Raw genomic sequence first — 23,975 nt, forward strand, 5'->3', positions numbered from 1 at the left:
ATGTCCCTTATCCTGGGCCCCATCCTGGTATATGTCTCTTATCCTGGGCCCCATCCTGGTATATATGTCTCTTATCCTAGGCCCCATCCTGGTATATGTCTCTTATCCTGGGCCCCATCCTGGTATATATGTTTCTTATCTTGGGCCCCATCCTGGTATATATGTCTCTTATCTTGGGCCCCATCCTGGTATATATGTCTCTTATCTTGGGCCCCATCCTGGTATATATGTCTCTTATCCTGGGCCCCATCCTGGTATATATGTCCCTTATCCTGGGCCCCATCCTGGTATATGTCCCTTATCCTGGGCCCCATCCTGGTATATATGTCTCTTACTCTTATCCTGGGCCCCATCCTGGTATACATGTCTCTTATCTTGGGCCCCATCCTGGTATATATGTCTCTTATCCTGGGCCCCATCCTGGTATATATGTCCCTTATCCTGGGCCCCATCCTGGTATATATGTCTGTTATCCTGGGCCCCATCCTGGTATATATGTCTCTTATCCTGGGCCCCATCCTGGTATATGTCTCTTATCCTGGGCCCCATCCTGGTATATATGTCTCTTATCCTGGGCCCCATCCTGGTATATATGTCTGTTATCTTGGGCCCCATCCTGGTATATATGTCTGTTATCCTGGGCCCCATCCTGGTATATATGTCCCTTATCCTGGGCCCCATCCTGGTATATATGTCCCTTATCCTGGGCCCCATCCTGGTATATATGTCTGTTATCCTGGGCCCCATCCTGGTATATATGTCCCTTATCCTGGGCCCCATCCTGGTATATATGTCTGTTATCCTGGGCCCCATCCTGGTATATATGTCTCTTATCCTGGGCCCCATCCTGTATATATGTTTCTTATCCTAGGCCCCATCCTGGTATATGTCCCTTATCCTGGGCCCCATCCTGGTATATATGTCTCTTATCTTGGGCCCCATCCTGGTATATATGTCTCTTATCTTGGGCCCCATCCTGGTATATATGTCTCTTATCCTGGGCCCCATCCTGGTATATTTGTCCCTTATCCTGGGCCCCATCCTGGTATATATGTCCGTTATCCTGGGCCCCATCCTGGTATATATGTCCCTTATCCTGGGCCCCATCCTGGTATATATGTCTGTTATCCTGGGCCCCATCCTGGTATATATGTCTCTTATCCTGGGCCCCATCCTGGTATATATGTCTCTTATCCTAGGCCCCATCCTGGTATATGTCCCTTATCCTGGGCCCCATCCTGGTATATATGTCTCTTATCCTAGGCCCCATCCTGGTATATATGTTTCTTATCTTGGGCCCCATCCTGGTATATATGTCTCTTATCTTGGGCCCCATCCTGGTATATATGTCTCTTATCTTGGGCCCCATCCTGGTATATATGTCTCTTATCCTGGGCCCCATCCTGGTATATATGTCCCTTATCCTGGGCCCCATCCTGGTATATGTCCCTTATCCTGGGCCCCATCCTGGTATATGTCCCTTATCCTGGGCCCCATCCTGGTATATATTTCTCTTATCCTGGGTCCCATCCTGGTATATATGTCTCTTATCCTGGGCCCCATCCTGGTATATATGTCTCTTATCTTGGGCCCCATCCTGGTATATGTCTCTTATCCTGGGCCCCATCCTGGTATATATGTCTCTTATCTTGGGCCCCATCCTGGTATATATGTCTCTTATCCTGGGCCCCATCCTGGTATATATGTCCCTTATCCTGGGCCCCATCCTGGTATATATGTCTCTTATCTTGGGCCCCATCCTGGTATATATTTCTCTTATCCTGGGCCCCATCCTGGTATATATGTCTCTTATCTTGGGCCCCATCCTGGTATATATGTCTCTTATCTTGGGCCCCATCCTGATATATATGTCTCTTATCTTGGGCCCCATCCTGGTATATAATTCTCTTATCCTGGGTCCCATCCTGGTATATATGTCCCTTATCCTGGGCCCCATCCTGGTATATATGTCTCTTATCCTGGGCCCCATCCTGGTATATGTCTCTTATCTTGGGCCCCATCCTGGTATATATGTCCCTTATCCTGGGCCCCATCCTGGTATATATGTCTCTTATCTTGGGCCCCATCCTGGTATATATTTCTCTTATCCTGGGCCCCATCCTGGTATATATTTCTCTTATCCTGGGCCCCATCCTGGTATATATGTCTCTTATCTTGGGCCCCATCCTGGTATATATGTCTCTTATCTTGGGCCCCATCCTGGTATATAATTCTCTTATCCTGGGTCCCATCCTGGTATATATGTCCCTTATCCTGGGCCCCATCCTGGTATATATTTCTCTTATCCTGGGCCCCATCCTGGTATATATTTCTCTTATCCTGGGCCCCATCCTGGTATATATGTCTCTTATCTTGGGCCCCATCCTGGTATATATGTCTCTTATCTTGGGCCCCATCCTGGTATATAATTCTCTTATCCTGGGTCCCATCCTGGTATATATGTCCCTTATCCTGGGCCCCATCCTGGTATATATTTCTCTTATCCTGGGCCCCATCCTGGTATATATTTCTCTTATCCTGGGCCCCATCCTGGTATATATGTCTCTTATCTTGGGCCCCATCCTGGTATATATGTCTCTTATCTTGGGCCCCATCCTGGTATATAATTCTCTTATCCTGGGTCCCATCCTGGTATATATGTCCCTTATCCTGGGCCCCATCCTGGTATATATGTCTCTTATCCTGGGCCCCATCCTGGTATATATGTCTCTTATCTTGGGCCCCATCCTGGTATATATGTCCCTTATCCTGGGCCCCATCCTGGTATATATGTCTCTTATCTTGGGCCCCATCCTGGTATATATTTCTCTTATCCTGGGCCCCATCCTGGTATATATTTCTCTTATCCTGGGCCCCATCCTGGTATATATGTCTCTTATCTTGGGCCCCATCCTGGTATATATGTCTCTTATCTTGGGCCCCATCCTGGTATATAATTCTCTTATCCTGGGTCCCATCCTGGTATATATGTCCCTTATCCTGGGCCCCATCCTGGTATATATGTCTCTTATCCTGGGCCCCATGCTGGTATATATGTCCCTTATCCTGGGCCCCATCCTGGTATATATGTCTCTTATCTTGGGCCCCATCCTGGTATATAATTCTCTTATCCTGGGTCCCATCCTGGTATATATGTCTCTTATCCTGGGCCCAATCTTGGTATATATGTCCCCATTCTGACGCTGTTCTTTAATGCATAGAAAAAAACCATAAATGATTCTACTCACCTTCACTTCGCTCCCCCGCCATGCAGCGTTCTCTTCTGAAGCCGGCAGCTCACTTCAGCGTGCAAGTGACTTAAGCGCATGACGTCACTGCCATGTGCCCCCAGTCAGGTGCAGGCCGATGTCAGCTGCTGGCCTCTGATTGATTCACAGCGTGTATTGCAGCGCACAGTCCCAGCGGTCTCTGCGGTGGTAATACACTTCACCTGAATGTGCATGCAAGGATGCACGTCTGGTTGAAGTATGCGCTGGTGTGGGCGGGCCCCTTACCCACACGGGCCTGGTCGCGGATGATCCTGCTCTTCCACTACATATTATACACACCATATATTACACACTAAACACAAATCATACAAATTATATATCACATCTCATAGATGATACTGCACATCAGACATATCATACATCATTCACCACACAAACTCTATAAAGCTCATGTATTATTCCCACATGGAAAAAACTGTTGTTCTCTTCTGTTAAAGTAAGAAAACCCTACACTGGTCACTGAAATAACTTGAAACTGGAAAAGTAATTTTCAACATAAGTTCACAGAATATCAATCATGAAAATCAGACTGTGCTTGTGAATATTGTTTCAACAAATAACAAATAAGCCAATGAAAATGTCCTGGACAAAAGTGATGGTTCCCCTAGAAAAGATTGAAAATAATTTGACGTTAGGAACCTGTGAATAAGGTGCATCCCTTAATTAGCATCAGAGGTGTCTACAAACTTGTAATAAGTCAGTTGGCTATTTACAGCAAAGTAGTCACTGTGCTGTTTGTGATCATGGTGTGCACCACACGGAACATGGGGCAGAGAAAGTATAACGTGGCGTGGGGCAGTAGCCGAGGACGAGGTACTTGTCACTTGCACTTGGGTACGTTACATAAAGGCGGCGGTCCCGGTTAGGTGTGTGGACTTGTGCTGTGAGGGCGCCGACCGCACGTAACCGATAAAGCTGGGTTGCCAGGACGAGATGTTAACAAGTTCATGATAGGAGACCACCAGTTTTTAACAAACGATGACTTCCTACACAGCCATTGCCTGGCAGCTCCAGTGGCTTGCAAAACTATTCACCTCCCTTGGAGTTTTACCCATTTTGTTAGATTACAACCCATGTGTAAATATTTTTGTAATCTGATCTGATTTGTGTATGATGTATCAGCACCAAATAGTCTAAGTTAGTGAAGTGAGAAAAATATAGCAATAAATTATATGTTTGGGATCAAATAACTAAAGATTGGAATGTTCATATGTATTCACCCCCTTTGTTATGAAGCCCCTAAAAATTTCTGGTGCAAGCAGTTCCCTTCATAAGTCACATGCATAGTGAAAGGACGTCCATCTGTGTGCAATCTAAGTGTCACATGGCTCTACACACCTTTTCTGAAAGGCCACAGAGGCTGCCACACCATTAAGCAAGAGGCACCACAAACCAGACAACACCATGAAGACCAAGGAGATCTCCAAACAAGTCAGGGACAGAGTTGTTGAGAAGCACAAGTCAGGGTTGGGTTAGAAAAAAATATTCCAATCTCTGATGATCCCCTGGAGCACCATAAAATCCATTGTCACAAATAGAAAGAACATGGTACCACAACAAACCTGCCAAGAGAGGGTCACCCCCCAAAACTCTTAGCCTGGGAAAGGAGGGCATTAATCAGAGAAGCAGCACAGAGACCAAAGGTAACCCTGACGAAGCAGCAACGTTCCCAAGCAGAGACTGGAGTATCTGTCCATACGACCAAATCAGCCGCACACTCCATAGAAGTGGCCTTTATGGAACAGCGAGCAGAGTTTGTCAAAAGACATATGGGAGACTCCCTAAATATATGGACGAAGGTGCTGTGGTCAGATGAGACCAAAATTGAACTTTTTGGCCACCTAGGTAAATGCTATGTCTATCACCAAAGCAACACTGCTCATCACCCCAAGAACACCATCCCCACAGTGAAACATGTTGGTGGCAGCATCATTCTTTGGGGTTTTGTTTTGCAGTAGGTACAGGGACAATGGTCAAAGATGGATGGTGCAAAATGCAGGGATATTCTTGAGAAAAACCTGTTTCAATCTGTCAGAGATTTGAAAATGGGTTGGAGGTTCACCTTTCAACATTATTCAAAGCATACTGCTAAAGCAATACTAGAGTGGTTTAAGGGTGTGTGTGTAAATGGTCTGGATTGGCTTAGACAAAGGCCAGACCTTAATCCAGACTCATGGCGATTGGTGTTCACCAGAGGAAACCGTAAACTTGAAGGAGTTGGAGCAGTTGGGATGGGCAAAAATGTGGAAGGCTCATAGAGACTTGTCAAAAGCGATTTGCAGCTGTTATTGCTGTAAAAGGAGGTTGAACAAATCTACAAAGTCCTGACATTAGGGGGGTGAATAGTTATGCACACTGAAGTTTTCAGTTAAATTATCCTGTTTGTTGTTTGCTTAACAATAAGAAGAAATCCAAATGTTCACAGTTGTAGGCTTGTTCTTTACATGAACTGACGCAAACCCTCCAAAAAAATAGTGAAATTCCAAGTTGTGAGATAGCAGAACACCAAAAAATGCCAGGGGGTGAATACTTTCCCAAGCAACTGTATGTACACGGGATAGACACAATTTCTCGCATGTTTCTTTATTAAAGTAGCTGTCTACTACTAGGACAACCCCTTCTTGATGTAAATGTTTGGCCCCGATAAAATAAAAACGCATGTACTCATCTTCTGTGCTGGCGCCATTCCAGCGGTGTCAGCGGTGCTGGGGCTCTCGTGCTATGTTCCCACGATCCAGAAGTAGCATCGCTTTGGACGCAGCGTGTATTCGTTGCATCCAAAAGGCAGCCGTCTATTGACCGGAGGTAAATTTGCATGTATTCACTAAACAATGTGGATTTACTGCATTCAATACATTCTATTGATTACATTTCTGTTGCAGAGACTAGCATTCTGCGGTCTAGAAAGATGCGCTGCATGTCAGTCTCCGCGGGTGATCCGCAGGCGCAGATACAAGCATAGTGGACATGGCACTTCTAGAAACCCCATCCACTATGCTCTAACATCTGGCCGCTGCAGGTGTGACGCTGCATAGATGCGCAGCAATTCCTGAACGTGGGCACGTGTCCTTACTGTCCCCACTCACTGTCTGTTGCTGGGCAGAGCTCAGCTTCCTCAGCAGAGTGTAAAACATTACAAGACATCACCATTACACATCATTAACACTGATCACATTACACATGACTTCTCACAATAACATTGGTGTCTACAAAGGGGAACAAGGCAATATGTCCATCTTCTTACAAATCTCTGGAGAGTGTTGTCTTAGGTCACTTGAAAGAAAATTCTAGACAAATGAGTTAAAGATAAAGGCAAGAAGACATCTCAAACAGCTCAATGTTCCTGTTACTACAGAGCAGATATTATCCAGAAGTGTAAGGTCTATAGGACTGTAACCAACCTCCCTGGACACAGCCACAAGAAGAAAGGTGATGACAAACAGGAGGTATGGATAATACGAATGGGAACCCCAGAGCCCAGAACAACTTCCACATAGAATAAAGGTCACTCAGAGGTCAAAGTTCATCAGTGCCAGCTTGCATCATATGGCACTGTCAGGGCCAAAGTGGACTTCATGGAAGACGACAAAGGAGGAAAGCAAATCATAAAAAAGCCAGCCTAGTATTTGCCAGAATGATAAATCACAAAACTGGGAGAACATCCTGTGGATGGGGAGGATAAACCTAGAGCTTTGTGGTGTCACATCAGCTCTAGGTCCACAGACACAACAATGAAGCAAAGAACGGAACATTGCACCTGCTGGACCCATTGTGGAGACTCTGGGATGTTCTAGAGCAGCTCTGCTGCATCTGCCCCATGGAGGAGCTCAAGGATGTTCTGGAGGGCCATTGTTGCCATTGGTTCAGGGGACCCTGAATCTGTGCAGGGGGGACAGTGAAATCTCAAGACTATCAAAGCATTCTGGAGAGAAATGTGCTGCCTCGTGAGTCTGAGACACAGGTCATGGCTCCTGCAACAGGTACATGATACAAAACAGCTCAAAACATCCAAGAATGACAGAGAAAAGTATTTTTGTTTTATGATCTTCGTGAATCGAATTGCAAACTGTTGAATTTCAGGCAATTAGACAAAAACAGTCGATCTGCAGGGGACCGATCCACTCATCTCAAGGGGGTCACATATAGTATTGATGGATTTACATTACTTTTTTGTTCATTCGGTTGTACATTATTAACCCTTCTATCTTTACAAACATTCTTACTTTGCATTTATTCTACAGCTGCCTAAACCTTTGCACAGTGCAGTGTATCACACACAGTCCTCATACATTACACCCATCGCAGGAGCGGTTGCAGGCTTATGCGGGCCCTTAGGGGACCGAGTCGCAGTGGGCTGCTCTTTGCTTTCATTTTCCTTTTATATGTTTGGTCATTAGAGCTGGATCTCTGCTTTTTTGTGGTACTGCCCCACTGTTTTGGGGTCCATACAATTTTCTGATCTCTTTTTATTCCATTTTTTAAAACAAGGAGAAATGGCCAAAGGAGCAAAGATTGAGCCATTTTCTTTTTTTCACGTTTACGTTTTTGGTTTGGAGTAAATGCTCTGATATTCTATTTGCTTGACAAGTTATGCACCTGATGATACCAAATATGTAAATTTGTTTTTTTTTTTAGATTTTATATATGTTGCCGGAAAAAGGCTGAAATGAACCTTTATATATTTTTTTTATTTATTTTTTATTAGCCCCAACCCCCGAGGTGCCGGAACCTGTGATTAAACTGCAATAATGTAATACTGTAGCATTTAAAAGGTTTAGCTGTATAACATGGTCTGTGCTCGCTCAGCTCCTGAGCCCGTTCAATAAATACTGTGCACCCATCCACTACACATGGATGTCAGATGTCAGCAACATAAATCTGGACAGGATTGCCCCCCCCCCCCACCAGATGAAATGGGACCCGGTACTGGCCTGCATTCATCCCGTGCTAGTGTCGGCCCTGATTAAATTCATTACACACCTCATAAATTCTAAACACTAGACCTTGTACATCATACACTACATGTCATACATCATAAAGAACACATCATACATCATACAATACAGATCATACACTACACAAAATACATCATACACTACATGTCATACATCATACTCTTTACATTAAACACTACACATCATACAGTTAGGTCCATATATATTTGGACAGAGACAACATTACTCTAATTTTGGTTCTAGACATTACCACAATGAATTTTAAACAAAACGATTCAGATGCAGTTGAAGTTCAGACTTTCAGCTTTCATTTGAGGGGATCCACTGTAACAACTCTGCTGGCATCACGGCATGGCCTCGCATTTCTCACACTATCTTACCCACTGCTCCAGGCCATGATGTGGTTTCTGTTTCTTGCCAGCTCCATGTTCTGTGTCTCTGCTCTCTGCATGCTTCATAGTTCTGTGTATAGAGGGGCGGCGCCTGAACTCTCTGGTTCTTATAGGAATCAGGTGCATCTGTCCAATCTGTTCCTGACCAATTGCCAGGAGACCTCCAGTATTTAGTTCAGCTCCACCCAGTGGTCTGGGCCTGTGCAATGTGTTAGCTCAGTTAGTGTCTTGCTTCTGAGTTTGCCTGGCCTTGCTCTGAGTTACTCCCTCTCTGGAGGATTCTCTGTTATTTCCTTGGTCTTGTTGTCCGCCCACCAGGAGGCAGTATATCCTGGTCCCAGTGTCTTTGTCCGTGTGTCTTGTTCCATTGCCTTGTCTGCACTTAGTCTTATCTCTGTCTCCTAGTCTTTGGCTTCCTTCCCTGTTGTCTTTCCTTGTATCCTCAGTCTGCTTTCACTCCGCACTCTTGCAGCTCTGCCTGCTCTGAACCTTTGTGACTTTACCTCTGCTCCTCACTTCTGCGTTTCTGCTCCTTTCTACTCAGCTTATCTTCTGCTGTTGCAGTTATCCCTTGCTGCAGCTTCTCTCCACATTCCTTGTGGCTCTGCTCAGCTTTGCTGCAGAGACCCCTCCCGCAGCACCTCTCCGCTCCTTGCGGTTCTACCTGGCTCCGCTCCTTGCGGTTCTACCTGGCTCCGCTCCTTGCGGTTCTACCTGGCTCCGCTCCTTGCGGTTCTACCTGGCTCCGCTCCTTGCGGTTCTACCTGGCTCCGCTCCTTGCGGTTCTACCTGGCTCCGCTCCTTGCGGTTCTACCTGGCTCCGCTCCTTGCGGTTCTACCTGGCTCCGCTCCTTGCGGTTCTACTTCTCCTGCACTTGGCTCCGCCTCCTGCCTGTCTGCACTTGGCTCCGCCTCCAGCTTTTGGCTCCGCCTCCTGCCTGTCTGCACTTGGCTCCGCCTCCAGCTCTTGGCTCCGCCTCCTGTGGTTTTGCACTTGGCTCCGCCTCCTGCTCTTGGCTCCGCCTCCTGCATTTCTGTTCTTGGCTCTAGCTCCTGTGCTTTCACTCTGCATCCGCTCTTGCGGTCTTTATCTACTTATTCCTAGGTCCTCGTGTCTGAACAGGTTCTTGCCCGTTCTACATACCTGCCTGCAGACCGGTCCCTACCGGTTCTTCCAGTGTACCAGTCTTGTCCACCAGTCCTGCCAGAGAGCCAGCCGTGCCCGCCTGCCTGACAGTGTTCCTGTTGTACCCGTCTGCCTGCCTATGTGCCAGCCGTGCCCGCTTGCTTGTCTATGTTCCGTTCCCCGGTGGGATCAGCAGCCACAACCAGACTCCACCCTGGAGTGGTACCTGGTAGCTTCCTATTGCACAAGTCTGACCTCACCATCAGAGGCTCCAGCGAACACCTAGGAAGCTACTTAGTTACGCCCCTTCCAGGGAGGTTTGGTCTGTGGTCCAGTGGGGCCGCACGCCCGCGCCAACCAGTCTGGGCGCGAGCATGACATCCACATTAAAATTGGATGAAGGGTTTAGGAGTTTCAGATCCTCAACATGTGCCACCCTGTTTTTAAAGGGACCAAAAGTAATTGGACAGATTCAATAATTTTAAATAAAATGTTAATTTCTAGTACTTGGTTGAAAATCCTTTGTTGGCAATGACTGCCTGAAGTCTAGAACTCATGGACATCACCAGACGCTGTGTTTCCTCCTTTTTGATGCTCTGCCAGGCCTTCACTGCGGTGGTTTTCAGTTGCTGTTTGTTTGTGGCCTTTCTGTCTGAAGTTTAGTCTTTAACAAGTGAAATACATGCTCAATTGGGTTGAGATCAGGTGACTGACCTGGCGATTCAAGAATATTCCACTTCTTTGCTTTAATAAACTCCTGGGTTGCTTTGGCTTCATGTTTTGGGTCATTGTCCATCTGTAGTATGAAACGACGACCAATCAGTTTGGCTGGATCGGAGCACACAGTATGGCGGCTCTGAATACCTCAGAATTAATTTGGCTGCTTCTGTCCTGTGTCACATCATCCATAAACACTAGTGACCCAGTGCCACTGGCAGCCATGCATGCCCAAGCCATCACACTGCCTCCGCCGTGTTTTACAGATGATGTGGTATGCTTTGGATCATGAGCTGTACCACGTCTTCACCATACTTTTCTCTTTCCATCCTTCTGGTAGAGGTTGATCTTGGTTTCATCTGTCCAAAGAATGTTCTTCCAGAACTGTGCTGGCTTTTGTAGATGTTTTTTAGCAAAGTAAAGTCTAGCCTTTTTATTCTTGATGCTTATGAGTGGCTGCACCGTGCAGTGAACCCTCTGTAGTTACTTTCATGCAGTCTTCTCTTTATGGTAGATGTGGATATTGATACGCCGACCTCCTGGAGAGTGTTGGTCACTTGGTTGGCTGTTGTGAAGGGGTTTCTCTTCACCATGGAGATTATTCTGCGATCATCCACCGCTGTTGTCTTCCGTGGACGCCCAGGTCTTTTTGCATTGATGAGTTCACCAGTGCTTTCTTTCTTTCTCAGGATGTACCAAACTGTAGATTTTGCCACTCCTAATATTGTAGCAATTTTTCAGATGGGTTTTTTTTCTGTTTTCGCAGCTTTAGGATGGCTTGTTTCACCTGCATGGAGAGCTCCTTTACCGCATGTTTACTTCACAGCAAAACCTTCCAAATGCAGCACCACACCTCAAATCAACTCCAGGCCTTTTATCTGCTTAATTGAGAATGACATAACGAAGGGATTGCCCACACCTGCCCATGAAATAGCCTTGGAATCAATTGTCCAATTACTTTTGGTCCCTTTAAAAACAGGGTGGCACATGTTAAGGAGCTGAAACTCCTAAACCCTTCATCCAATTTTAATGTGGATGCCCTCAAATGAAAGCTGAAAGTCTGAACTTCAACTGCATCTGAATTGTTTTGTTTAAAATTCATTGTGGTAATGTCTATAACCAAAATTAGAAAAAGGTTGTCTCTGTCCAAATATATATGGACCTAACTGTACATCACACTACAATTACATAACAAATCATACACTACATTCACAACACAGCATACATCACACATCATACATTATACACTATATATTCACAACATATACTCAAGTATAGTAAAAATATGATAGGAAGGCTTATGGCTAAGGATGTGGTGATTACATCTAATGGCTTAGGGTACCGTCACACATTGAAATTTCCATCGCTACGACGTTACGATTCGTGACGTTCTAGCGATATCGTTACGATATCGCTGTGTCTGACACGCTACTGCGATCAGACACCCTGCTGAGAATCGTACGTCGTAGCAGATCGTTTGGAACTTTCTTTCGTCGCTTGATCACCCGCTGACATCGCTGGATCGTTGTGTGTGACAGCGATCCAGCGATGTCTTCGCTTGTAACCAGGGTAAACATCGGGTAACTAAGCGCAGGGCCGCGCTTAGTAACCCGATGTTTACCCTGGTTACAAGCGTAAACGTAAAAAAACAAACCGTACATACTCACCCGTCGGTGTCCTTCAGGTCCCTTGCCGTCTGCTTCCTGCTCTGAGTGCCGGCCGGAAAGTGAGAGCAGATCACAGCGGTGCTGCGCTCTGCTCTCACTGTACGGCTGCACTCAGAGCAGGAAGCAGACGGCAAGGGACCTGAAGGACACCGACGGGTGAGTATGTACGGTTTGTTTTTTTACGTTTACGCTGGTAACCAGGGTAAACATCGGGTTACTAAGCGCGGCCCTGCGCTTAGTTACCCGATGTTTACCCTGGTTACCCGGGGACTTCGGCATCGCTCCAGCGCCGTGATTGCAACGTGTGACCGCAGTCTACGACGCTGGAGCGATGATTATTCGACGCTGCGACGTCACGAATCGTGCCGTCGCAGCGATGAAAATTTCAATGTGTGACGGTACCCTTAGAGTTTTGGATGCGAAGGTCAAAGACCGATCACGAGGGCAAAGGTAAGTGGGTAGTTTTGGGAGCGGTAAAGGATTCTTTTATGTGTCCAGTGAGTTTCTTTCAGCTGTCGCTTTTCAGCCCAGTCGGGAGGGTCCCTTGTTGTGTCACTTAGACGGGTCTTTCTTGTCTAGGTACCAGTTTACGGCTGTGTTCAGAAAGAGTTTGCAGTTGCTCGGTTTGGATGAATCGCGCCTCGTGCCTCATTGGGGCGGCAACGGAGGCGACTGTGTGCGGAAGCCATACAGCGGATCGGGGGTGGAGTTCTAGGCGTTATCACAGTTACGTTAGGACTCAGGGGATAGTTGCGGAATTTGAGGGATGAAGGTCTTCATTTAAAATGTTATTTTGTTGTGCAGATGGGTGTTTTCAAAGCCGTGTGTTTCGCTTCAGGTTCCAATCTGTTGTTAATCTGGATTCTCGGCCATTCGTACGTCCATTGGGAGCGTTGCGAGCTGACGTGAGGAAGGAGGGTAGACAGCTCGTTTTTGCCAGGAGTAAGGCTGTGATCAGGTGGCTCGGTTTTAGAGGGATGGGTTGGAACAAGGTGTTACAGGAGGTACATAACAGTGCTCAGTTGGACAGGGCTCCCGATATTCTGTTCTTACATGTGGGCGGTAATGATCTTGGGGTTCGGCCTTTTTGGGAGTTGGTGAAAGACATAAAGCACAATTTGTTATGAATTTGGATATCATATTCGGGGATCATCACAGTGTGGTCAGAGATCGTGCCGCGTAAATGTTGGCAGAAAGTGAGGTCGGTGGAGAAGATCAATAAGGCCATAATAAAGGTAAACAGGGCTGTGTCCAGTTTTGCTTCTAGGAATGGGGGTGATTTGGTTCAGCATTTTGAGTTGGAGAAAGGGGAGGATGATTTTTGGTTAGCAGACAGGATTAGGGTTAGTGGGCAGTGACCTCTGAGCACTTGGTTTACAAGATGGTATTGAAAGGGCCATAGCATTTTGGTGTAGGGGGTCTCGGGCCTTTGAGGTGGTCAAAGGCTCTTGTGGTTGGGGGTGGTCTTGAAGTTGGTCATAAATTGATCTGGGGCATCCATTGGGATATGGATTCCTCTTTTTGTTATTTAATATGGTTCTGGATCTGGTGAAATGTGGAGGGGAGTTTTGGCAAGGGTTTGCTGGATCCCCAGAAAGTTCAAGTGAAAATTGGAACCCTTGTGGTTATGGTGCTCCCGAGCCAGTGGGGTAACGGCTGGGAATAATTGATGGTATATTTTTTGTTCACTTTTATGTTTGGTAATCACCATATTTTGGGAGCTTCAAGGACTCCTCCCAGCGTGTTAATGTTATTTATTCTTTGATGTTTTTATTGTTTGTTTGTTTTAATAAAGGCTGCTGTAGTCATAACTATCCAAAGAATTCTGGCGTCACTGTTTATTTTGAGGGTTAGTAAACAAGGAGTGGTATAGTTAAGGGATCTCATTTTGTAAGGCTGGGGTCACACTACTAAACGTATGAAAAATCAGTCTGAGTCTCCCTGCCGAGAATCGCACACGTGTTCTCCGTATGGTCATCCGTGTGTAATACATTTGCAATGCGATGATGCAATTTTGTTGCACCTATATATCCGTATGACATCCATATAACATGTGTACAGCTTTACATTTCTTACTGCTTTTCCCCACTGAATTTTAAGGCTCAATGGGCTGAAATGAGGAAAATGTGTGCGTATGTGTCGCAAGCTAGACGAATGGTCTGAGTGGTGTCCGAGTTTTTCTCGCACCCATAGGCTTGCATTGGCGAGTCTCGGAGGATATACGCCTACAATTGAGGCATGCTGTGATTTCACACACACGAGAAAAAATACGGTGATGTGAGCTGCCCCATGGATTAACACTGGTCCGAGTGCTATACAATGTTTTCCTGCATAGCACTCATCCGTATCCTACGGTAGTGTGACTACGGCCAAAGGGTTTATCCCACATGTGAAACTTCGAAAATACCAGTGTCAGGCAAAATCACAATAAAAAATGATGACGATATCTCCCGCCTAGAATCCCCAGGAGCGATGGTATCCTCTAAGTCATACAATTCTTAAGAGCCAAGCACATCCTACAATCTCCCCCCACATGAGCTCATCAAGGGGAATAAAAAGCAGTATCTGGGTTTAGTCCTTTGTCAGTCCTTGGAAGACCTAGTTCGCTGTGGGTTCTGTTCATTTTCTCAGTGCTTCCTTTCGCTAAGCTCTAAGCAATTTCTGCTACATCAGGTTTTCTTTCGTTATTCCTTTTTATTTTATGTAACTGTATATACCATATTGTTTTGTTCCTATTTTGTATCATCTTCTATATTTTTTATAAACACTGCCTATCTTTCTGGATTAAATATAAAATGTAATAGTTCTGTTCCACTTGCTCTGTAAACCGCACCACTAAAGCCATACGCTACCTGTAATGAGTGTCCAATCGGCCTGTATTAGTGGTGGTAGCTAGTGGTTCTTATGTTATAGTGGATTTATCAGTGACCGTACGAGGGGTATATATATATACTAGATGGTGTCCCGATTCCAACGCATCGGGTATTCTAGAATATATATGTAGTTTATTTATGAAGATTTTAGAATAATACAATGAATACACAGAATTTGCCTGGCCGGGCGTGACCAATTAGCGAAGCATGGTTCAAATCCCGTGCCAATTCTCGGCCGGAGTGCACCTGTCGCTGATTGTTGGCGGCCGGCCACGTAGTATATAGCACAGCCACGTAGTACGGTATATAGTACAGCCACGTAGTATATAGCACAGCCACGTAGTATATAGCAGCCCACATAGCATATAACACAGCCACGTAGTATATAACACAACTCACGTAGTATATAACAGCCCGTATAGCATATAACACAGCCACGTAGTATATAACACAGCCCACGCAGTATATAACACAGCCCACGCAGTATATAACACAGCCCATGTAGTCTATAACACAGCGCACGTAGTATATTGCACAGCCACGTAGTATATAGCACAGACACGTAGTATATAACACAGCCCACGTAGTATATAGCACAGCCACGTAGTATATTGCACAGCCCACGTAGTATATAGCACAGCCACATAGTATATTGCACAGCCCACGTAGTATATAGCACAGCCGCGTAGTATATAGCACAGCCACGTAGTATATTGCACAGACCATGTAGTATATAGCACAGACCATGTAGTATATAGCACAGCCACGTAGTATATTGCACAGCCGACGTAGTATATTGCAGAGCCGACGCAGTATATAACACAGCCCACGCAGTATATAGCACAGCCCACGCAGTATATTACACAGCCACGTAGTATATTACACAGCCCACGTAGTATATAGCACAGCCACATATTATATTGCACAGCCAATGTAGTATATAACACAGCCCACGCAGTATATAACACTGCCCACCTAGTATATAACACAGCCCACGCAGTATATAGCAATGTGGGCACCATATCCCTATAAAAAAAAATAAAATAAAAAATCATTATATACTCACCCTCCTATAGCCCCCGGATCCAGCCCAGGCCTTTCCTGCTCCTCGCGCGCCGCTCCGGTCCTAAGCAGCAATAACACGTGATGATGTAGCGATCTCGCGAGATCGCTACGTCATCTCTGGTCATTGTCGCAATGCATTCTGGGGACCGGAGCGGTGCGCGAGGAGCGGGAAAGACCTGGGCTGGATCCGGGGGCCGTTGGAGGGTGATTATATAATGATTTTTTTATTTTTTTTATTATTTTTAACATTATATGTTTTTACTATTGATGCTGCATAGGCAGCATCAATAGTAAAAAGTTGGTCATGGATCGCCCCAAAGGGCAGTGGGAACTCGGTACCGTGTCCTTCGGTTCACAGGGGGATGTCATGGTGGCTGACCCGGGCCGTGGCCCTAGGGACGTCCGTGTAAAAGGGGGGAAAGGTCTTTAAAAGGATATGTTCGTGACGCCACCTGTGGTATTCGGTCAGGGTGACCGACGCTGCTTTAAGGGGTCCGCTGGGGTGATGTTATGGCACCTAGATGGTGTACCTTCCCACAGGTGAAGTGTAACCCCAGGGCTTCCCAGTGTGTAGATGGTGGATGGTGTGAGGCGCAGTGAAGAACAAGGACACAAGGTTGCAGTCTCTTTACCTTTTTACTGAAGGCTTCACCATCCACAGTCCAAAGCACAGATCACAGGACAGGCAGAGTCCGGCCGGTTTGGAGGCAAATCCAGAGTCCCCTTATCCAGGTGGAAATCAGTAGCCTTCCTCTAGTGCCTTGGTGTTGTAGTACCTTATTGCTAAGCCTCTCATAAGGTCCTCACAGATGTTGTAGATGTTATATCTCTCTCTGTCCCCCAGATGGATAGGACAACCGGCATGACCGGTGGCTTGAGGCTTTTTACAGGGACTCTAGCACGCCCCGGCCTCTCGTGGGTGCCACCTTGCCTCCTGGGTATGGGGCGGATCAGTAATGTGAAATTAGCTGTCCTGCCGGTCTCTGGAGCAAGTCATAAAGGACTTTTGCTCCCTCGGTGTTCCAGCTACCGGATCCTGCGCCTCAGAAGGAGGCAGCCTGTGCAGGGCAGAACTCCTTCTGGTATCCACTCCTTTTTCTATGACTTCTTTTCTCACTCTCTCTACAATACAGTCCGCTTTCGTGTCCTTTCATATGAACTGCCGCACGTGGGGCAGGCGCAGCTCCGAGACCTTCTGACGTTATGCCGCGGTGTAAGGCAGTCCAGTTAACGCTATGTGGGCGCTGACTGGGGGGAGTAGGGAGGGGGCCGCGACCAATCAGCGACGCGGGATTTCCAAGACAGACAGACGGAAGTGACCGTTAGACAATTATATAGTAGATATATATATATATATATATATATATATATATATATATATATATATATATATATATATTCCATGTGTTGGAATGAAAGGTGTATATACCAAACACTCACAGTGAGGTCCCCAATATCCATCATAGCTGCGGCCTTGTCCATCACTCATCAGACAATTGCGTCATTGTCCTGACGAATGGCGGCGTCGGAGTTGTGTTCCCTGACAAACTGGTGGCAGCTGTGAAATCTACTGTAGTGATCTCCTCGTCTGCGCTCCATTGACCATTGGTGGCAGCAGTCAGTTCAATGTGACCCCTCTGGCTGTGTATCCTTGTCACTACACAGCATACATACTACATTATAAATCAAAAATTATACACTACACATCACACATGATACACTGCACATCACACATGATACACTGCACATCACACATGATACACTGCACATCACACATGATACACTGCACATCACACATGATACACTGCACATCACACATGATACACTGCACATCACACATGATACACTACACATCACATCATACTAGTTGAATTGGATTGAAAGGCTCCAGCCATTGCTCAGCAGATCAGACGTCTGTTCCTGTGACTGGTGCTGTCTGTACTTCACCTCCACTATCACATGCGCTATGTTGTACTCACACACAATATGACCGACCTCCACAGAGAAACATCGACTGCAGGAAGGAGACGATGGCCGCCATCACCTCTTATGCTGCTGAGGTAAAGTGAAAGCTCAACTCTGATTGCTTACTATGGGCAATAATGGCAGTTTTCCTGTAAGAATCATCGTCCGCTACAGACCTGAGGGCAACCAAATATCACACAATACACCCTATATACACCGCATACATGACACATCACACCCTATATACATCACACCCTATATACACCGCATACATGACACATCCCACCCTATATACATCACACCCTATATACACCGCATACATGACACATCACACCCTATATACATCACACCCTATATACACCGCATACATGACACATCACACCCTATATACATCACACCCTATATACACCTCATACACCGCACCCTATATACACTTCATACATCGCACGCTATATACACCTCATACATCGCACTCTATATACACCTCACACATCGCACTCTATATACACCTCACACATCGCACCCTATATACACCTCACACATCTCACCCTATATACACCTCATACATCGCACCCTATATACACCTCATACACCACACCCTATATACACCTCATACATCGCACCCTATATACACTTCATACATCACACGCTATATACACCTCATACACCGCACCCTATATACACCTCACACATCGCACTCTATATACACCTCACACATCGCACCCTATATACACCTCACACATCTCACCCTATATACACCTCACACATCTCACCCTATATACACCTCATACATCTCACGCTATATACACCTCATACATCTCACCCTATATACACCTCATACATCGCACCCTATATACACCTCATACATCTCACCCTATATACATCTCATACATCTCACCCTATATACACCTCATACATCTCACCCTATATACACCTCATACATCGCACCCTATATACACCTCATACATCGCACCCTATATACACCTCATACATCTCACCCTATATACATCTCACACATCTCACCCTATATAAACCTCACACATCTCACCCTATATACACCTCATACATCGCACCCTATATACACCTCATACATCGCACCCTATATACACCTCATACATCTCACCCTATATACATCTCACACATCTCACCCTATATACACCTCACACATCTCACCCTATATACACCTCATACATCGCACCCTATATACACCTCATACATCGCACCCTATATACACCTCACACATCGCACACTATATACACCTCATACATCTCACCCTATATACATCTCACACATCTCACCCTATATACACCTCACACATCTCACCCTATATACACCTCATACATCGCACCCTATATACACCTCATACATCTCACCCTATATACACCTCATACATCGCACCCTATATACACCTCATACATCTCACCCTATATACATCTCATACATCTCACCCTATATACACCTCATACATCTCACCCTATATACACCTCATACATCTCACCCTATATACACCTCACACATCGCACCCTATATACACCTCATACATCGCACGCTATATACACCTCATACATCGCACCCTATATACACCTCATACATCTCACCCTATATACACCTCATACATCTCACCCTATATACACCTCATACATCTCACCCTATATACACCTCATACACCGCACCCTATATACACCTCACACATCGCACCCTATATACACCTCATACATCACACCCTATATACACCTCATACATCTCACCCTATATACACCTCATACATCTCACCCTATATACACCTCATACATCTCACCCTATATACACCTCATACATCTCACCCTATATACACCTCATACATCGCACCCTATATACATCGCACCCTATATATACCTCATACATCGCACGCTATATACACCTCATACATCGCACCCTATATACACCTCATACATCACACCCTATATACACCTCATACATCGCACCCTATATACACCTCATACACTGCACCCTATACACACTTCATACACCACACCCTATATACACCTCATACATCGCACCCTATATACACCTCATACATCACACCCTATATACACCTCATACATCGCACCCTATATAAACCTCATACATCGCACCCTATATACACCTCATACATCTCACCCTATATACACCTCATACATCGCACCCTATATACACCTCATACATCACACCCTGTATACACCTCATACATCGCACTCTATATACACCTCATACATCTCACCCTATATACACCTCATACATCGCACCCTATATACACCTCATACACTGCACCCTATACACACTTCATACACCACACCCTATATACACCTCATACATCGCACCCTATATACATCTCATACATGAGACACTGCACCCTATATACACCTCATACATTGCACCCTATATACACCTCATACATCGCACCCTATATACACCTCATACATGACACACCACACCCTATATACACCTCATACACCACACCCTATATACACCTCATACATCGCACCCTATATACACCTCATACATGACACACTACACCCTATATACACCTCATACATCACACCCTATATACACCTCATACATCTCACCCTATATACACCTCATACATCGCACCCTATATACACCTCATACACCACACCCTATATACACCTCATACATCGCACCCTATATACATCTCATACATGAGACACTGCACCCTATATACACCTCATACATTGCACCCTATATACACCTCATACATCGCACCCTATATACACCTCATACATGACACACCACACCCTATATACACCTCATACACCACACCCTATATACACCTCATACATCGCACCCTATATACACCTCATACATCACACCCTATATACACCTCATACATCACACTCTGTATACACCTCATACATCGCACCCTATATACACCTCATACATCTCACCCTATATACACCTCATACATCTCACCCTATATACACCTCATACATCGCACTCTATATACACCTCATACATCTCACCCTATATACACCTCATACACTGCACCCTATACACACTTCATACACCACACCCTATATACACCTCATACACCACACCCTATATACACCTCATACATCGCACCCTATATACACCTCATACACCACACCCTATATACACCTCATACATCGCACCCTATATACACCTCATACATCACACCCTGTATACACCTCATACATCGCACCCTATATACACCTCATACATCACTCTGTATACACCTCATACATCGCACCCTATATACACCTCATACATCTCACCCTATATACACCTCATACATCTCACCCTATATACACCTCATACATCGCACTCTATATACACCTCATACATCTCACCCTATATACACCTCATACACTGCACCCTATACACACTTCATACACCACACCCTATATACACCTCATACATCGCACCCTATATACACCTCATACATGACACACTACACCCTATATACACTGCATATACCACACACTGCACCTATATGCACACCTCCCAACATTTGAAGAAAAGAAAGAGGGAGGTGACTAATTTTGTTTACGCCCCTGGCCACACCCCAATCCATAGCCACTCCCACTTGCCCTTTCTTTCTCCCCGGCAGGAGATGTCAGAGGGGCAGTAGTAGTGGGGGAAATTCAGGAGACTGCAGGGCGTAGACCCAAATCCAGGACTAAAGACGAGTGGATGTTTCCCGGGTCTCTGGTCCAGGTGAGTGGTCCCGGGCAGCTGGACGGAGGGCTGAGGATCTCTGACCTTTCGGGGTCGGTGGCGGCTGTTGATCACTCAGGACTTTGTGACGTCGTCCTGCTCATCGCTATTTTTTTTGTTCCTCCATTCAAGAGTCGGAGCCGCCAGAACTTTCTCATCTTTTCACTATGCGACATCTGCGTATTTCGTGTCTGTAAGGCCGTATTCACACGGTGCAGAAATCCTGTGTTTTCGCTTTCTGCAGGATCCGCACAAAACTACACAATAACAATCTTCTCTGGTTATTACATTACTGCTGCATTTTTTTAAAGCATTTTCCACCTTATTTGATGCGTTTCTGGTGCAGATGTGAAGCCGCGTTATTAATGTGCTTTTTATAGAACAGAAAAGAATTGATTCTGCACTTTGTAAAGTATCTGCAGTTTTTTACAAGCATTTTTTCTTTAGTTTCCACATTGAAACTGCCAGACGGAAAAAAAGCACCAAAACTGCACAGGTCAGTGGCGTCTGTAGACCACAGGGGGCGCAGGTCAGTGGCGTCTGTAGACCACAGGGGGCGCAGGTCAGTGGCGTCTTTAGACCACAGGGGGCGCAGGTCAGTGGCGTCTTTAGACCACAGGGGGCGCAGGTCAGTATCGTCTTTAGACCACAGGGGGCGCAGGTCAGTGGCGTCTTTAGACCACAGGGGGCACAGGTCAGTGGTGTCATTAGACCACAGGGGGCGCAGGTCAGTGGCGTCTTTAGACCACAGGGGGCGCAGGTCAGTGGCGTCCTTAGACCACAGGGGGCGCAGGTCAGTGGTGTCACTAGACCACAGGGAGCGCAGGTCAGTGGCGTCTTTAGACCACAGGGGGCGCAGGTCAGTGGTGTCTTTAGACCACACGGGGCGCAGGTCAGTGGCGTCTTTAGGTCACAGGAGGCGCAGGTCAGTAACGTCTTTAGACCACAGGGGGCGCAGGTCAGCGCTGTCATTAGACCACAGGGGGCGCAGGTCAGTAACGTCTTTCTTTAGACCACAGGAGGCGCAGGTCAGTAATGTCTTTAGACCACAGGGGGCTCAGGTCAGTGACAACTTTAGACCACAGGGGGCGCAGGTCAGTAACGTCTTTAGACCACAGGGGGTGCAGGTCAGTGGTGTCTTTAGACCACAGGGGGTGCAGGTCAGTGGTGTCTTTAGACCACAGGGGGCGCAGGTCAGTGGTGTCTTTAGACCACAGGGGGCGCAGGTCAGTGCTGTCTTTAGATCACAGGGGGCGCAGGTCAGTGGTGTCTTTAGACTACAGGAGGCGCAGGTCAGTAACGTCTTTAGACCACAGGAGGCGCAGGTCAGTGGTGTCTTTAGACCACAGGAGGCGCAGGTCAGTGGCGTCTTTAGACCACAGGGGGCGCAGGTCAGTAACGTCTTTAGACCACAGGAGGCGCAGGTCAGTAACGTCTTTAGACCACAGGAGGCGCAGGTCAGTAACGTCTTTAGACCACAGGAGGCGCAGGTCAGTGGCGTCTTTAGACCACAGGGGGCGCAGGTCAGTAACTTCTTTAGACCACAGGAGGCGCAGGTCAGTAACGTCTTTAGACCACAGGAGGCGCAGGTCAGTGGTGTCTTTAGACCACAGGGGGCGCAGGTCAGTAATGTCTTTAGACCACAGGAGGCGCAGGTCAGTGGCGTCTTTAGACCACAGGGGGCGCAGGTCAGTAACGTCTTTAGACCACAGGAGGCGCAGGTCAGTAACGTCTTTAGACCACAGTTTCATGAGAACTCTGCCCTCAGTGAGTCTATAGATGCTGCTGAGCCCTGCGGTTTTGATAGTTTTTCTCTCAAAAGGCTTTGTGGAGACTGAAAAAAGAAAGTAAAGAAATAAAAAGTCATTGCATTTTTAAGTAGAGAATTAACGCTTTTTGTAGCATTAAAAAAAGTTTTAAAAACGCGGCTTCACATCTGCACCAAAACCGCATCAAATAAGGCCAGTCTCACACGTCCAGATAATTCCAGTACCAGAGAAATCGGTACCGGAGTTATCCGTGTCCGTGTGCTCACGTGGCACATCAGTGTGGCACACGTGCGGCAGCCGTGTGCCGCCCGTGTGCCGCCTGAGGACCACACGGACCGTGCAGGAGAGACAGCGCTACAGTAAGCGCTGTCCCCAGCGTGTGGTGCTGAAGCCGGCATTCATCCCTTCTGTCCTGCTCAGCTGAAAGCAGCGCTAGCAGGAG

At 46.3% G+C, this 23,975-nt stretch overlaps 1 protein-coding gene across 3 annotated transcripts in view; it reads right to left on the reverse strand.

The window, feature by feature from the left end:
- The window catches only part of WNT3A (Wnt family member 3A), a 279,783-nt gene that overhangs the window by 142,923 nt on the left and 112,885 nt on the right, over nt 1-23,975 (reverse strand). Inside the window, exon 1 of one of the 3 annotated variants that reach the window (XM_077267813.1) lies at nt 18,065-18,092. The exons of the other annotated variants lie outside the window; for them this stretch is intronic. The gene's annotated coding sequence lies outside the window, so the exon portion shown is untranslated. Of the gene's footprint in view, nt 1-18,064; nt 18,093-23,975 lie in introns of those variants that run through there. 3 annotated transcript variants of the gene reach the window in all.

The sequence above is a fragment of the Ranitomeya variabilis genome, chromosome 6, assembly GCF_051348905.1.
Source record: "Ranitomeya variabilis isolate aRanVar5 chromosome 6, aRanVar5.hap1, whole genome shotgun sequence".
Classification (NCBI taxonomy): domain Eukaryota; kingdom Metazoa; phylum Chordata; class Amphibia; order Anura; family Dendrobatidae; genus Ranitomeya; species Ranitomeya variabilis.